The sequence below is a fragment of the Aegilops tauschii genome, chromosome 7, assembly GCF_002575655.3.
Source record: "Aegilops tauschii subsp. strangulata cultivar AL8/78 chromosome 7, Aet v6.0, whole genome shotgun sequence".
Classification (NCBI taxonomy): domain Eukaryota; kingdom Viridiplantae; phylum Streptophyta; class Magnoliopsida; order Poales; family Poaceae; genus Aegilops; species Aegilops tauschii.
Genome location: NC_053041.3, coordinates 614,477,237 through 614,496,048, shown reverse-complemented (window position 1 = coordinate 614,496,048; position 18,812 = coordinate 614,477,237). Strand labels below are relative to the sequence as shown.

Here is an 18,812-nt window from a genome sequence, read left to right as displayed (position 1 = left end):
CAATAGCCCCCCCCCCCCCCCCCTCCCCATCTTCTTCTTTGACATGATCGATCTATGACAAATCAAATCATGTGGCGTTACAACTTACAAGTGGCATCAAAATTGTGCCATATAAGTTACATGATTTTAGAGAACATTTAAAAAAGGAGAAATGTGAAGGTCTGGATTCCGGTTGACAGCTATACCAAAGGTTGACAGCTATACCCAAAAAATGGCTAAGTATTGGTATTCCGGCAAAGGGTTGGCCATATATCCCCTTATCCACAGTCTGGCAACTTGAGGTAGGCCAACTTTAACATTTTAATCAAAACACACAGAACAATTTATGAATTTCTCAAAGTCTTTGAAAATGACCATTGAGCATTGATTCAAGTTCATAACCATATTGTACATGTATGTTTTACTAAAGCAATGACCAGAACACTACTTTGTCGCTTTTATATAATATATAATACAATGAATTTTTTACAAAGTATACATGTTCCATGCATGATAATTCACAAACTTTTAATCAAAACTCCCTCCGAGTGAATGTCATTGTTCAAGCACCAACCGCTCAGTTGATGACAGGTTGGCCGGCGACAAATACCTCAGGAAATAGTCCTTTTGGGATTTTAGGCTAGCCCTTGGCTTACCCCTATTTACTTCCTCTCTTTCTCTTCTGTAATAGGAAATATGTTTTACAACTAGAACCAGCACAATTTTGTCAGAAGAAAGCTCAAATCATAGAAATGCCCGAATGGAGAACTGTAGAGAAACATAGTTCCAGCCTCTTGCAGAAATCCTCTTGGCATCAAGCAACAAGGATGTTTGGAGAGGTGTAGTTCCAAGCATTGAGCAAGGTCCAAGTCTTTTCCATCATTTTCTAACCATGGAGTTCAAAAGTCAAGCAACAAAAAAAAGAACTGGTAGGAAGACAAAGAAAATCCCTGCTTAGAAGGTTCACCTTTTCATTTCAGGCATGCACATCCCAAACGAATATATGTCCACCAACTCATTATAATTGCCAGTGAAGAGTTCTGGTGCCATAAACTCTTATGTGTCTGCATTTTGTGGAATGGTTGTTAGTACATGACTTCCTAAAAAGGCGATTTCTTCAAGCAAAGTAACTGTGTTTGTCATATCCTTACAAGTATATCCACAGTAAACACAATAGGTATATTTTCAGACCTGTAGCTATTAGAAAAACATAATGTCACATACCTTTCTCATTGATTCCAACTATGTGCATCCTCGTACGTTCCAAAATTTAGGCTCCACAACTCAAATTTTAAGTACATCAGAATTTGAGAAGACAACAAATAAAATCAGTGGAAAATCATATGTAGTTCTCAATGAGCAGTCTTTCATGTCCATTACAACTCCTAACTCACCAAATCACCTAAAGATTTTCAATAGCCTTCAGCGGTAGTAACCTATTCAGACGACTACAGTAAATAAAGTTAAAGTCATAGTTGTTATGAGAAAAGTGAATAAAAGTAGATTCTACAAATAGTAGATTCCAAAAAAGCAATACTTACTTACTTACTCAAAGTATAGAACAATTAAATTAGAGGTGAACTAAGCTTCATGTGCAAGGCCTCGAAGGTCCCTACATAGAAGTGTGAGGGCTATACTATCATCATTTGCAGGATACTTAAAGTTTTGTGCATATTTTCGCCTTGGTTGGATGTCGTCTTCAATAACAACTACCTGAAGCATGTTGCAAATACTAGATTAAACTTGTGTAGGAAAGAACCAATAGAAATTGTGAGATTTTTGTAAAGGATGGCGTTTGTGGTTGCCCCTTTCCTGGACACGGGCTTGTTCTGAAGAAGTTTAAGTTCGGGAATGACCCTTGAAGTTTTGATGGCCCGATGATGCTCCGTTACAGCACAGACAATATTCTGCGGGCCGGCAAGCTCCCTTGCAGCACTGACGACGCTCCGCGCGACACGGCGAGCTCCGTTACAGCACCGACGATGCTCCAGCAGCTCGGTGATGCTCTGTTTCAGCAGCCAACGACGCATAGTGTTAAGTTTTTCCTCACTAATGTCACTCCGGTCTTCTGCGGACATAACGACTTAAGATAATTGATCGACATCATGCATTTCACCCTGAAAAAGTGAGAATTATTAAAATATTAGATACTATACTGAAAAATTAGCACTATGGCATCACCTTATGTATATTGACTTACATCCACTTGTGACACATCTCCATCTTCTTTAGACCGAGATGTTTCACCTTCTTTATTTTTGACATATTTGTCACAGTAAATACTCTCAGAAAACTTTCTCAGTTGCAAAAGCAAGGATTTGCCTAAATTTCGAATTTCTATTCATTCTCCTATAGTGGTGGATTTTGGTTTAGGCACCTTCAATTTGTCCCATGTTCCGTGGTGTCTCCTCAGCCACTTTAGATCCGCGTCCACTATAATCGAGGTCTGTGGAAAACCTCTGGGCATGTCCCGGCCCACCGCCATGTCAAGAAATATGGCCTGTGTGGAAATATGTTTCAGAAATATAGAAATATGTTTCAAAATATGATTCAATAAATATGGGCATGTTCTGGTCCTCTTTACTTACCACTAGCATAAGCATATTTCCATAAAGAGAATGCAAAATGCCTTTGTTAAGTTTCTTGATAGCATGAGTCAAATACCTGAGTACAAAGTCACACCAATTATATTTGTTCATCTCATCAAGACTAGAGACATATTTCAGGTATCTTGCATCCACATTCTGTGAACTGTTAGAGCATAAGATACAACACAACACAATGGACGTGTAAGTCGAGCATGTGAGTTTCTTTTCTGCCTCTTTGAGACGATTTTGGAAGTTTTTGACATGTGGACCCCTACTTCTTCCGTCAGTAGTACGATCGGAGATATGGATTTTCTGGCAGAAGGGTTTGCTAGTATTTTTGCCACTCAGAAGTTTGCCAATGTCAATTGGTACTTCTTGCCCTTCATTCTTCATGCCCGTCGCCATTTCTATCACATTTGCCAGCTTAATGTTTACTTCTCTAATCTCTCCTAACTCCAGTTCTCTTGTTTCTGGGTTCACTCTATGAACTAAATAACTAGCGAAATTCTCTGGTATGCTTTCTTCCTTGACCTTTATTCCCAGCGTGCTAGCAAATGGCGACCTCTTCACTTCATCTGGCATACCAGGACTAAGCGATTCATTCAAATTGCCAACGATCTCGGGGACACATCTGTGCTTGAAATGGGGTATGGTTTATCAAAACTTTCTTTTCTTGGGTCCACCCATCTTTTTAACTTCCTTGACTTTGGGCCCTTCCATCTATCCTAATTTGGTCAAATAGAAGAAATTTGAACGCAGCCCCACAACAAGATAAATTAATATCAATGTACATGTAACAATATCATGGACAATAACATGTATATAAGCTAAATGATAAATCATCTAAATCTTAAACATCATATCTATGGCAGCCTACAAGATTTTTAGTGTCACTCTCATGTATGGTGGTCTGCAAGATTTCAAAATGACAAACAACAAGCCTATAACAAGAATGGATAGCTTAGATAAAAAATCATGGGTCATTTCAGTGGTAATGGGTGGGTAACTTCACTGACATGAATAATTTAGCTGATCAAGAATGGGCCATTTCAGTTCAAATGAATGGGTAACTTAGCGGGTCATTTCAGGGGAAATAACTTTATCAGCAGATACAACTCAGCCGGCAGCCCATCTGGGCAAGGAACCGGTTTCTTGCAATGAAATAGGGAGCTGCGGGCTCCTTAATTCAAAAAAAAACGTACCTAATGAAGCTTCGGTTGAGATGGAAGAGCACGGGAGCTTGATCCCTACTAGTTCGCGCGAGCAGCCGCTGCATATTGGGGAGGCCCTTGCCTCCGGCTCTAGTGGGGATTTTGATTTGCGCTTGCGGTCTACTAATGGGCTATACTCATCACTCCGCGCCTTGGCGACCTCTTCCTTTTATTCACAGAAACAAAACCACCACCAAGAATAAAAAAATCTTTTTACAATCCTTCGCCCTTTTATATCCCTTGTTAAGATATGTTATCCGGACCAACACCCACGTCGGAAACCAAGAGCAATGAGTAAGAAAACCAAGAGCAGTTAGAATCGCTTAGCTGCATGCCCCTTTTCTGACTAGCTTCTTGTGAAAAACATTTCAGGAACGAGCACACCTGAAATGCTTTTGCCTGAAATGCTCGCGCTCTTCTGTCTCAACCGAAGCATCATTAGGTACCTTTTTTGAATCAAGGAGCCCGCGGCTCCCTATTTCATTGCAAAAAATCGGCTCCTGGCCCAGATGGGTTGCCAACTGAGTTGTATCTGCTGATAAAGTTATTTCACCTGAAATGACCCGCTAAGTTACCCACTCATTTTAACTGAAATGGCCCATTCTTGATCAGCTAAATCACTCATGTCAGTGAAGTTACCCATCCATTACCACTGAAATGACCCATGATTGTTTAGCTAAGTTATCCATACTTGTTCTAGGCTTGTGGTTTGTCATTTTAAAATCTTACAGACCACCATACATGACTGTAACACTAAAAATCTTGTAGGCTGCCATAGATACTATGTTTATGATTTAGATGATTTATCATTTATCTTATATACATGTTATTGTTCATGGTATTGTTACATGTGCATTGATATTAATATATCTTGTTGTGAGGTGCGTTCAAATTTCTTCTATTTGACCAAATTAGGATGCATGGAAGGACCCAAAGTCAAGGAAGCCAAAAAGATGGGTCGACCCAAGAAAGTTTTGATAAACCATACCCCCCATTTCAAGCACAGATGCGTCCCCGAGATCGTAGGCAATTTGAATAAATCGATGAGTCCTGGCGTGCAAACGCGTTGGGAGTAAAGGTCAAGGGATAAAGCATACCAGAGAATTTCGCTAGTTATTTAGTTCATAGAGTGAACACAGAAACAGGAGAACTAGAGTTAGGGGAGAATAGAGAAGTAGAGATTGAGCTAGCAAATGTGATAGAAATGGCGACGGGCTACCGGAAGAACCAGGGGTCCACATGTCTTCGATCGTATTGCTGATGGAAGAAGCAGGGGTCCACATGTCAAAAACTTCCAAAATCGTCTCAAAGAGGCAGAAAATAAACTCACCTGCTCGACTTACGCGTCCACTGTGCTATGTTGTATCTTATGCTCCAATAGTTCATAGAATGTGAATGCAAGATTCCTGAAATATCTCTCGGTCTTGATGAGATGAACAAGTACAATTGGTGTGACTTTGTACTCAGGTATTTGATTCAGGCTATCAAGAACCTTAACAGAGGCATACTCTATTCTCTTTATGGAAATATGCTTATGCTAGTGCTAAGTAAATAGGATCAGAATATGCCCATATTTCTTGAAGCATATTTTGACACATATTTCTATATTTCTTAAACATATTTCCATACAAGCCATATTTCTTGACATGGCGGTGGGTCGGGACATGGCCAGAGGTTTTCCACGGACCTCGGTTAAAATAGACATGGATCTAAAGTGGCTGAGAAGACACCACGGAACATGGGACAAATTGAAGGTGGCTAAACGAAAATCCAACACTATAGGAGAATGACAGAAATTCTAACTCTAGGAAAATCCTTGCTTTTGCAGCTGAGAAAGTTTTCTAAGAGTATTTACGGTGATAAATATGTCAAAAATAAAGAAGGTGAAACATCCGGTCTAAAGAAGATGGAGATGTGTCACAAGTGGATGTAAGTCAATATACATAAGGTGATGCCATAGTGCTAATTTTTCAGTATAGTATCTAATATTTTAGTAATTCCCACTTTTTCAGTGTGAAATACGTGATGTCGATCAATTATCTAAAATCATTAAGTCCGTGACATTAGTGCTGAGGAAACACTTAACACTGTCATTCGTGAACTTAAACTTCTTCAGAACCAAGCCCCTGTCCAGGAAAGGGCAAGCACAAACATCATCCTTCACTAACAGTAAGCTAATCTAGTATCCAAAAATCTAGGAATTTTTATTGGTTCTTTCCTACACAAGTTTAATCTATTTTTTGCAACATGGTTTAGGTAGTTGTTATTTAAGACGACAGCCAACCAAGGTGAAAATACGCACCAAACTTTAAGTATCCTGCAAATGATGATAGGATAGTCCTCTCACTTCTACGTAGGGACCTTCGAGGCCTTGCACATGAAGCTTGGTTCACCTATAATTTAATTGAGCTATACTGTCTAACTAAGTATCGCTTTTCTGGAATCCACTATTTTTAGGATCTACTTTTATTCACTTTCTCATAACACCTATAACTTTAACTTTATTTCTTGTAGTCATCTGAATAGGTTACTACCGCTGAAGGCTATTGAAAATGGTCTAATGAAAGAACTGTATCATGTTTGCAGTGCATATCTATACACAAAAATTGATTCATTCATAGACAAAAAAGATATGGTTGAGCTGGAAAGAATGGTAACATTCTTAATTTGTTTTGACTTCCTAGTGGCAATTTTCTGCCTCATATATCTTGTAATTTCTTACTGGGCAAGGAGAATGGTTCTGGGAACACATCACAGACGAGATATACATTTTTATCCCTATCCATACAGGGTATGAAATCTTATTGTTTTGTTAAGAAATATTAAATTTAGATGATATTTACTATCTTGTACTATGGTGATACCACTGGGGGTTAGCAATATGATATCCTGCTATGTGTTTCAGTACGAATCATTTTAGCTTGACCGTCATATATAGGCCTCACAAGGATGTTAACATTGTTACTGAACTGCATCTGGACTAAATCAGTTCTATTCGGAGGAAAGTTATTCTCCAGAATATTGAGCAGCAAGTCAGAAACATTTATCAGTTGTACTATTTGTTGTAAGTTACATTAAAAACTGATGTAGTACTTGGTGTAGGCTTCTGTGATATATTTTGAAACCTTGTATATTGTGGGCAGATTCTCAAGAGTAGTACTAAAAGTAGATGTCATCAACATCTTGACGCCCTAGGTAGCTGCGCCATAAATAATTTCAAAATTTTCTCCTTAATAGAATAGGCAGTGCTCCTGCCGTGCATTTGAAAACGGATGGTTTGTTTGTTCGTCACTTTATTTTGTTATAAATGTTACAATTTTACCTTTTTTCTGACAGGTGCCTCAGCAGAAGAATGGCTATGACTGTGGTGTCGATATTTTGTATAACATCCAGAGAATGATCACTATGAGTACCCCTGATGACTTGAAGGACATAAAGAATAAGGTTAAGGTCTTCTGGATTACATAAAGTACTTATTGAGTTACAATAAGGAATTTTATTTTTTGGTTCATCCTAAATAAGGTTAAGGTCTTGAATGCTTGACCGCTTTGCTGCAGTCAGAACATGGCCTGTCAATAAATGTTTCTATTATATATGCTTATAGCTCATATAATTTCTTTCTCTTTTAGTATTAGCTCTCGGAATCTTCTATGGACGCAAAGAAATTAATGGACTTGGAGAATACATTAAATCTTTGGTTCTGGATAATAAGATGTTTATAGAAGGTGGGGGGCACTACGAATGTAAAGCTTGTAAAGACCATGTTACTTTCTGTCTGTCTGTCTCTCTCAAGTTTGGAGCTCTTATTTCTGTGTTGGGCTGCATGAGAAATGATATCTTCTTTTGTCGATGACCAGGTCCTGATAATGTTCCAAGGACAACATCACGCCATAAACAAGGTTGCACACCCTTGTCGCCTCCTTTGTAAGGAGATCGAGCAGCACCTCTGCGACTTCAACGGCTTGGTGCGCAACGGTCCCTCCTCTGAGTTTATGTGTTATTCCGTAAGGGGCTGATTATGAACCGTATGTTTCATGATATGGTTAGATTTATCTTAATTCTTATTTTGTAATTACGGATTCTTGAGAGGGGGTAATCACAAGAGGGTTGCTTGTTCAAGTAAGAACATCACCCTAGCACCGGTCCACCCACATATTAAATTATCAAAGTAGCGAACGTGGATCAACTAAACATGATGAATGTGACTAGACGACAATTCCCATGTGTCCTCGAGAACGCTTTGACTACTATAAGAGAACTTTCCGACTTGTCCTTTGCTACAAAATGGATTGGGCCACTTTGTTGCACATTGGTTACTATTGTTATTTGTTACTTGTTAGGAATTACCTTGATACAAAACTATCTGTTACCGCTACTTTAAGTACTTGCAGAATACTTTGCTGAAAACCGCTTATCATTTCCTTCTGCTCCTTGTTGGGTTCGACACTCTTACTTATCAGAAGGACTATGATTGATCCCCTATAGTTGTGAGTCATCATCACACCACCTCAATACTTGGACAGCCACGCTAGCCACCAAGTCATCATAATTTTTCCATCTCCCTTTATCTTAGCAGGAATCGAGACACCAGGAAGGTGCCATGATTCACACCCCCTACCAGCTAAGGAGTAGCCAGGCCAGGAGATCACTGCCAAGGGGCGAATCGACTAAGGAGTAGTCGGAACGCAAATCCATAATCCATAACGACCTAGTATGAGAAGAAAACACTAAGTTTGAGCAATGCAGACACATGTTTATCTGAAAATGGGGGCCATAATCCATAACGACCTAGTATGAGAAGAAAATACCACAACCTTCCATCTAGCATGTTTAGTGGTTCTAGACGTGCGTTGTGAAAATAATATTATTATTTTTGCAGAAAATCTAGCACAGTAAGAGAAAATGAATCAAGAAGGGCATTTAATAACTCAGGTGCATCAATTTTATAGATGGAATAATTCTAAAATTATTACACTCAGTTATTTGATTTGTTCCCTCACTTCTTTGTGAGGAAACTTGAACATGTATTGCTGTAGCATCTCAATCTCCAAGTCTGAAGGTAAGATTGTAAAACAAAGAATTGAACTGTTTTGGCTCAACACAACAAAGATCATCATCATCAAATGTAAACATAACCGTCCATTGTTATGGGAGTAAAAAAATTGTCACAACAGTACAAGGTCCAATCCAACCAACGAAATGAAGCCACGAAAAAAGAGGAAATAAAAAAAAGGAATCTGGAATGTTATGGTCAATGGAAGATTGAAATAACTCAACAGAAAGTCCCCATCTTTCCAAACCAAACAGAGGTTGCACCACAGGAAAAACAGAAAATCATTGTATTGTCACAACAAACTGGATCGAACAATCAAGTGATTGGAGCAAGGATTCAGGTGAGGAAACATAGGAGAGTTCATCACCTGTCTCCGATGCATCTGCTTGAGATTATCGTTGGTGCTCCATGCGAACTCCGACCTTATTCTGAAACCTACTGACTGAAAAATAATGCTGACTTGTTTGAGAAGTGAGTATCATCTGCGTAGTAAATGACACTACTATTTATGAAACAAATTTCCCCTTATTAGTTTGCCCGTTGGCTAGGATGGGGATATGATGAAGATGTGAATCATCGAATCAAAGCCGGATGGATGAAGTAGCGTCAAGCTTCTGGCATTCTCTGTGAAAAGAGAGTGCCACAAAAGCTAAGAAGCAAGTTCTATAGGATGACAGTTCGACCCGCAATGTTGTATGGTGTTGAGTGTTGGCCGACTAAAAGGCAACATGTTCAATAGTTAGGTGTGGCGGAGATGCGCATGCTGAGATGGATGTGTGGCCACACAAGGAAGGACCGAGTCTGGAATGATGTTATACGAGATAGGGTTGGGGTAGCGCCAATTGAAGAGAAGCTTGTCCAACATCGTCTGAGATGGTTTGGGCATATTCAGCGCGGGTCTCCAGAAGCGCCACTGCATAGCGGATGGCTAAAGCGTGCCGATAATGTCAAGAGAGGTCGGGATAGACCAAACTTTGACATGGGAGGAGTCCGTAAAGAGGGATAGGAAGGTTCGTATCGACAGAGAACTAGCCATGGACAGGGGTGCGTGGAATGTCGGTATCCATGTGCCAGACCCATGAGTTGGTTGCGAGATCTACGGGTTTCACCTCTAGTATACCCCAACTTGTTTGGGACTAAAAGCATCTCCAACAGACGCGGCAAATAAAGCGCGCGCGCGAAAAACATGGCATTTACCCCGCACGCGTCCGCGCGGGGTGCTCCAGCGGGCGCGGGAAAAAGTGGCGTGCAAAAATAACGGGCGCGTGCGGCAGTGTTGGCGCGTGTCGACGCGTGGGCGCTATAAATCCCAGACCCATCGCTCTGCCTCGCCAAGCGCCCTCTCTGCCGCTCTTTCTCGCCTCGCCGCCGCCGTGCGACCATGCCGCCGTGCCGCCAGGGAAGTTCGGGCTACCGCGTCCGTGCGCGCCCCTCCGACTCCTATGCCAAGATCCGCTCCGGTGAGATGCGCGTCGGCCTTGGCACATTCGACACCACCCACGAGGCCGCCCGCGCGTACGACGCGGCGGCGTGGCGCCTCCGGCGGCCTCGTAGGGAGATGAACCTCTCCAATGTGGCGACGCGGGAGCGAGCGTAGGAGCTCGCGCTTCGCCTGCGGCTTTTCACCGACGAGGACCGTCGCGACAACCGGAGGCGGGAGCGCCGCCTCGGCATCGTTGAGATGGATGACGAGGCCATGGCTGTGTGACGCCAACGCTTCCCGGAGGACGTCGTCAACGAGCGCGAATTCTACGCGCAAAGGAGGGCGGGAAGGAGGGCGGAGCGAGCCGCCTATCGCAAGGACAAGCGTATGCGGAAGGCGGCCGCGCTCTTCAACATCTAGCTCAAAGAAGCGTCGACCTAGGGCTCCAACGATGAATGGTGGATTGACGCCTTCATTACGACGTCGGAGTCGGAGGACACCACCGAGTCAGAGTCGGAGGCGGAGGAGGACGACGAGTAGTTTTTAGCCGCGGGCTTTTGTATCTTTTTTTTTACTATCTATGCTATGAACTATATATGTTGTGGTTGAAATATGCTATTTTGTTTGAAATATGACTATGTCTATGTTGGTTGAAATATGTATGTCTTGTTTTTGCGTATGTATGTGTATCAGTGTGCTGTATTTTAGCGCGCCTGTTGAACCGCTACAGTGGCGCGCTAAAACTTGCAGCGCTTGGTGAAGCAATTGCCTACTCGGGCGCAAAAACAGCTGTTGCGCGTGCTGTAAAAAAAATTTAGCGTGCCGCGCCTGCGCCCGTCTGTTGGGGATGCTCTAAAGGCTTTTTTGTTGTTGTTGTTGTAGTTCGTCTGTTGGCTCAAAAAACAGAAGCTTAAAATATTTGATGTCTAGATCAACTGGGGAACAATATAAGCTTCAGTATAGACTGAAACAATAAAGCTTCTTTAAACCATGGACATACATTTTTCATTATAAGCAGTGCTCAACATGTACTTTTAATAATAATTATTTAAACCTTGATGTACTAACAATTACAATAATTTGCTAAGGACTTAGAGGTAAGCACATAGCTAATCAATATAGGTACTACCGAGAATTTATCAGTTCTATTTTCTAAAAGGTGCAGCAAATAGCTCTATCTCACAATTGCTCGTGTTCTACCCAAGCCTTGAGATGACATGCTCAGACAAAAAATTCTAGTGCTTAGTACCAAATCCTTTGAAAACACATATCAGAGAAACTTAGATACCTGTGAACTCCAAATGCACGAAATGCCCGAACAACAAATCAATTCTTTAGAATCTGCAGAAGCAAGAGCACAAAAAAATGTATTATCAGTTTTAATTATGAGTGGAAGATGCAAGGAACCATCTGAATCTAATTTTATTTGTCATCAGACCTAAGTAGAGCTTGATCTTGTTGTCTTGGCTGCTGCATTTCACGACCATTATCTCGAATAGGTGCAAACAGAAGCAGACTCTAATTAGAACAGAGAACAAGAAATCAGAGAGAGATTCATTAGTAATTTGGAAGATGTATCAGAAGTAAACACGTCCAGCCGAAATATCATGTCAAGTGGAGACCTGAAGAACACAAACCACAAGCAAAGACGTGGAGTAGACCAGGCGCAATCACCGTGATACCGCTGCGAAACAAAGTTTATTTCAAAAAACCACCAAAGGAAATCATGGTTAAATCAATATTATTTTGAAAAACCACCAAAGGAAATCAAACAACCCAGAAAGTGCAACAAGACTCGGCACGCAATTGATAATCTCTCCTACTTAAATTCAGTCAAGTAGAAGCACCAGGGGAAAAGGACTACTACCTAGCCCTTGAATCCCTCATACTTAAATTTGCATGCAAGGCACATGCAACAACAATATATCCACTGAATCACAATTCTGGGCTTCCTTCGCATTGTCTAGTAAGCTGGCACTGATAAGTCACAAGATTTACAAAAGCGGAGACTAACAAAGTACTTGACATAACCATCATATGTATATGTAGTATATAGAGATTCGGGAGGGCCAAATTAGGTACAGAACAATAAATGCACAGTTGGCTTTGTAGGATCAAAAGAACCTTCTATACAATATAATGCACCATCAGTTCGTCGCTAACTGCTTGCAAATAGTATTCTTTAACACCTGGCATAAAACAGTACAATCACAGTGCCATTGCTCTCTTTCCGACAGTTGATATTCAAGGAGGAGCTAGTAATGTCGGTGGAGGCAGATCTAGTTGATAATAATTCAACATACAATCGAAAATTGAACAAACAGACTATTCATGACATCCATATCTCAATTCAGATTAGATGTGTCTTACCTACATCCCAATACTTATCAAAGAGGTAGATAATGCATCTGCAATTCACTTTACATATTACACAAGCCTTTGCACAGATAGTTGTCCGCACCTTCTACCAATTTATTTGCTCGTGTTCGCCGCACTTTCCCTGCTCAAACCAAAATTATAGGTCAGTGCAAAGGGGGATAACATAGAGAGTTCAGAAAAATATCTAATAGATGATACAAGCAAAAGCTTCAAGATCCATAGTAAACCCAACAACAGAGTGGCAAATAGGCTTTTGATTCCATCAAACATGGGGTCAGTTGAATCAGCAAGTGAACCATCTATGAGCTCTGTCTTCCTCAACTAAAAAAATGTACAGCAGAATGACATACATTTCAAGACATCTGGTGGAGCAGCAAGCACATGACACATGGCACATACACACTAATATTAATGTTTCTCGGTTGACCATGACAAAACAGTACTATTAAAATTAGTAAAGAACACCCAAATCTGTCCAAAGATGGTGCGCCAGCTTACATCAAAGGATGATATGGTTATCTACTCAATAAATATGATTACGTCTGTTCCTGTGATTGCATCAAAAAAGTAGTAAAAGAAAACAGTACATGAGTTCGATTCTTACCACAAATTGGTCCTGAAGCCTGTGAATAAAATCGAGCACGGTAGTCGGAGAACTATATATTGTTTCAGCTAAGGAATTGGCATGCAAGGAAATCTGCTTGTCGCCTACACATGGATGATTCTCAGTCAAACCAAATCAGGGCGATTGAGTCCGGCATCGCCAATTCACCATCGTCATGTGCACACCGACAGATCAGGTCGACAATCCTATTCCTAGGTTAGACGGACCGTGGAGCGGCCGTTGCCTTGGGAACGGAACGGATGTCGGGAGGGGCATGGTAGCGAGGAAGTGGGGAAGGGAAGGGAGCTCACCACGGTCGGGATCGGGATCTCAGGAGGCGGCAGCGGTGGGAGATAAAGCGCGTCGACATCGCCCTAGCTGCCATTTGATAGCCATCGCAGTCAGTGGCGGGCCAACCCTAGCGCACCTTATTGCTTGAGGGGAGAGAGAGGGGTGTGCGGGCTGGGCTCCTGACTCCTAAGTTATCGCCTCTTTGGTTCAGGGAAAATAAAACCGTGACGGATGAAAATAAACCACGGTAAGAAAAGAAAACAAGGAGAAAAATTAGTGGGGGGTGGATCGCGCCGCCGCCAGATCCCGGCGCTCCACCGGCCCAGCCGCCGGTTCCACCACTCCTGCGCCCCCACCCTCCACCAAATCGGCGCTCCACCGCCGCCGTCCGTCCTCTTTCGCTCGCCGTCGTCGCCAACCGATTTCGGCCAGCACCGGCGCCACTCTGTCGCCCTCCCCAGCTCCGGCCCTTTCCCTACCCATTCCAGTCCGCTGCCCGCCATCCCCGCCGCCCGAATCCGGCCATCTGCCGCGCTGGAGCAGAGGAGTGGCCGCGAGCCCCGCCACCCGAATTCGGCCATCCGCCGCGCTTGAGTAGAGGAGTGGCCTGAGTAGAGGAGGTTGCCAGACACGCACGGAGGTCGCACGCGCTTTTCGGAGGCACTCATGGCCGTGCTGCTCCGCCTCGACGCCGTCCCGGGCCATGACCCGGCCGGCGGTGTCCACGGAGGAGGAGGCGACAAAGAGTGGCCGGGGCAGAGGAGGAGCGGCAGCAGCTGCTAGCAGTGTGCAGCAGAGGAGGGGTGAGGAGGAGCGGCAGCTCGATTTGCTTGAGAATCTGGTGGCGCGTGAGAATCTGGCCGGCGGCGTGCGAGAGGATCGGCCATTTTGATCGGTGGTTCAGTATCGACATTAGGTTCAAATTTCAACAATAGGTTCAGTTTACATCACCAAATATACAACATCTATTGGAGTTGGACTTTTTGCATCATTAATATACATCGTCCGTTGGAGTTTCCTCTTTTTTGGATGTAAATTTTTACATCTTCAAATTTGCATTTTCTATTGGAGATGCTCCTAAGGGTAGAGATGCATAATTTGTCACTCGAGATACATAATGGTTTGACCTTTTGTCCAACCAATCAAATAGGTTTCTACACGGTCTCTTTTCTCGATCACGTAATAAGAAGACAAAGTAGAGATAGGGAAATATTTCAGTTCTTTTTAATTCGCTGCCATTTCAATGTTCTGCTCCAGCTTATGAATTGTTGGTACATGGATTCTACAACGTCAATGCTACGACAACAATGGTTGGTGCAACAATAGCGGGTGGCGCTGCTACGACATCGATGGTTACTACTCACTGCCCTACCAATTTTGTTTCCCATTTGTGTGAGGTGGGAGGTTGGTAAGGGAAGGGATGTTTGGGCTATGATTCAATGATGCGGAGGCCGATCGGACAGCTCAGGCCTAGCCGATCGCATGTTGTGATTGATGGGCCGACGCAGAGCGCTCGCCATCTCCATTGTTAATAGGGTCGCGGTATCCATCATCATAGAGATCATCCATGTAACGATTGCAAAACCTATCTGATCCAGAAAAGTGGTTGCCAATTTCATTGAATTTTGCCCAGGATGACCTCCACAAGGTTTAAGACAATCATTGAGCCTGATGACACTAAAAACAAGGGCACAACTAATTTGCAGACAGCGGTACCAATGCTCTCGTGCGGTCACTTGAGAATATTTTTTTGTTTGGCTAATTTTCATTTTCGGCACTCTTTTTTTTAGCAACATCAATGTTTGTAAATTTACAAAAATCCTAGAACCGACTTCCGAAAATTCTACCCATAACTTTCGATACGTGTCCAACGTATCTATAATTTTTTATTGTTCCATGTTATTATATTATCTATTTTGGATGTTTTTAGGAACATCAATGTCATTTTTTGGGACAAACCTATTAACCTAGTGCCCTGTGCGAGTTTGTTGTTTTTTTCTTATTTTTGACTTTTACAGAAAATCAATACCAACGAAGTCCAAATTGAATTAAATTTTTTGACGATTTTTTTTGGACAACAAGACACCTAGGAAGCTTCGGGAGGACGCCAGAAGACCCACGAGGAGGCCACAAGCCCTAGGGGAGCGCCCCCTAGGCTTGTGGGCCCCCCGTGGCTCCTTTAACCCTAACTCCAGCACTATAAATTCCCAAATATTCCCCTTACGTCAGGGGGCACACCAAAAATACTTTTCCGCCGCCGCAAGCTTCTGTTCTCGTGAGATCCCATCTTGGGTCCTTTTTCGGCACTCCGCCGAAGGGGTGTTCGATCACGGAAGGCCTCTACACCAACTTTGCTGCCCTTTCGATGATGCGTGAGTAGTTTATCACGGACCTAAGGGTACATAGCTAGTAGCTAGATGATTTCTTCTCTTTCTTTGATCTTCAATACAATGTTCTCCTCGATGTTCTTGGAGATCTATTCGATGTAATCTTCTTTTGCGGTGTGTTTGCTGAGATCCGATGAATTGTGGATTTATGATCAGATTATTTATGAATATTATTTGAGTCTTTACTGAACTCTTTTATGCATGATTAAGATAGCTTTGTATTTCTCTCCGATCTATCGATTTGGTTTGGCCTACTAGATTGGTTTTTCTTGAAATGGGAGAGGATGCTTTGTGATGGGTTCAATCTTGCGGTGTCCTCACCCAGTGACAGTAGGGGTAGCGAGGCACGTATTGTATTGTTGCCATCAAGGATAAAAGATGGGTTTTTTTACCATATTGATTGGATCTATCCCTCTACATCATGTCATCTTGCTTAAGGCGTTACTCCGTTCTTATGAACTTAATACTCTAGATGCATGCTGGATAGCGGTCGATGTGCGGAGTAACAGTGGTAGATGCATGTAGGAATCGGTCTACTTGTCACGGACGTGATGCCTATATTCATGATCATTGCCTTCGATATCGTCATAACTTTGCGCTTTTCTATCAATTGCTCAACAGTAATTAATTTACCCATCATATACTTTCTTCGAGAGAGAAGTCTCTAGTGAAACCTATGGTCCCCGGGTTTATTTCTCATTATATATTTTCAGATCTATAAAACAAAAAATCGAAAAATACCTTGCTGCAATTTATTTATATTTACTTTATTTTGCCTTTTATTTATCTTTTATAGCTATCTCTATTAGATCTCACTCTTGCTAGTGACCGTGAAGGGATTGACAACCCCTTTTTCGCGTTGTGTGCAAGTGTTTGTTAGTTTGTGCAGGTGCATCTGTTGGGGACTTGCTTGTGCGTCCTACTGGATTTATACCTTGGTTATTAACTGAGGAAAATACTTATGTCTACTTTGCGGCATCACCCTTTCCTCTTCAAGGGAAAAATCAACACAAGCTCAAGAAGTAGCACTTTCAGAATTTGAAACTTGAGATATTTGATGTTTTCAAATTTTTTACTTTGAAATTTTTATTATTGAAAATTCACTTTTAGAAATTTCAAAGTTCATAAATTTAAAATTCAAATCTCCTAAATTTCAGGATTTCCACAAAAGAAAACATTTGAAAAAATTGTGTGGGGAAGCATGTCACACACACCAGCAACAGGTTGCACATGGTTAAACGAATGGCGGACTTATCAAATTGATAGGCATGAGCAATGTCCAAGGTCCGACGCACGAGGAGGAGGCCGTTGTGTGTGGTCAGCGACACCGCGTCGTCTAGAAGGCGAGTGTCGGTGTTGTCGGGGATGAGGGAGCCGAGACTAGGGTCGAACACTTACAGCAGCGTCGTGACTAAGAACGTCGCGAAGGTGGGCTCGATATGGGGTCCGATCCATTTGTGAGTGAAGAACCTTGCGGGGAAGATCATCCGACCAGCGACGACGGGGGAAGGAGGCGTCTCCATAGCTTGGACATTGCCGCGCAATGGAAGACAGCAGTTGTGTCCTCCATGTGCATGAGGATCTCACGGACGTCCTCCTTTCGTAACAATAACATGGTGACCATCGCCACCGTATCTTCCATCTTTTCTTCTGTGTGTAGCATGATCGCGTGTGCAATGTGGGTCATTGAAGGAGGATCGAGTATCATTTGGGGGGTGGGGGGAGATAAGGATCGATTATCAGCAAATGTTATGTCTCCTTTTCATTACAATGTTTAGTTCTTGGGCTAAAGCAATTGGCCCACAGCTGGGAAGCCTACCATACAGAAGGGTTTTCTCAGATGCTTTAGAGCGTGTGACCCCTCAATTGACTAAAACGGAAACATGTGACCCTAAAAAACATCTAAGTTCCGCATTACCTTTTCTGCAAAGGTGGGGACAATATTTTCTCTGCACTTGTTCTCCTTATTCATAATCTACATATTACCATCGAAATAATCCATTTATACAATCTAACTTCCTGCAAAGTACTAAAGTGAGAAATATTTCATACTACTACCGAGTATTTTTTTTGCGAGGTACTATTAAGCTCACAAGCCAGTATCCATCCACACCAAAACATAACAATTTACCGAACTGATTATAAAAGTAAATGAAAAACAATTATGAGAGGACGGTTCCCTCAAGTCAAGTCCATGTGCATCTAGCGAGTACCAAGAATAAAAAGGATTAGAACATCGGCGAGTATATCTCAAAGGGCACGACCTTCCCGTGGGTAACCTTGCCTTGGTACGTGAGACTCTTCATCACCCCTGTCTTGAGATCGACAGCTTACACGTTCATGCAGTTGTCCTTGACGAACAATGTGCCACTCTTCTCTCCCAAGAGGGTCGAGTGCATCTCTTCTGCTCGAATCTGCTTGGGTGGTTTTAGCTCGACGTCTCGGGTGTATAGCCATGTACCACCATTCTCACTCCCTCCATTGCCTTGTTGCATACATATTTTTACCTGGAGGCCTGGCCTTTGCAGGCAAAGCAATGATAGTGTCTCATCGGTAGCAACACTAAGTTGCGGTTCATAATATGTTCCAGATAAAATGTCTTCAGTCGGGGTCACAATCTTCGTCATGGAGACATTGGAATTCTCAACATCTACATCAATAGTATGCAAGTAATTGTGGTGGCTTGGATGGTACCCAACAAGCCAGTGCGCGGTCCCTTGGCACACGACTGCGTCGGAATGCTTGAGCGGCCCGCAATTGGAGAAATTCTTAGCCTCACAACCTAAATTTGTAGGCTCGATCCACCTCCCCTCGTTGTACAAGAACGTGTGGAGGACGCACGGAGAGTAATACTCTCTATCGTTGTAGTACATGACTAGAACTTTGAACAAAGTCGA

General features: G+C 42.5%; 1 long non-coding RNA gene across 2 annotated transcripts; it reads right to left on the bottom strand.

Moving 5' to 3' along the window:
- Positions 1-398: 398 nt before the first annotated feature.
- Positions 399-5,340, bottom strand: LOC123494760 (uncharacterized). Of its 2 annotated transcripts, XR_006666592.2 has the most exons (3): positions 1,204-5,338; positions 947-1,043; positions 399-865 (listed from the first exon to the last, which is right to left on the bottom strand). It is a non-coding gene; the product is annotated as an uncharacterized lncRNA (long non-coding RNA). The 2 variants fall into 2 exon arrangements; XR_006666591.2 differs by having other exon boundaries at positions 947-5,340.
- Between the last annotated feature and the right edge of the window lie 13,472 nt (positions 5,341-18,812).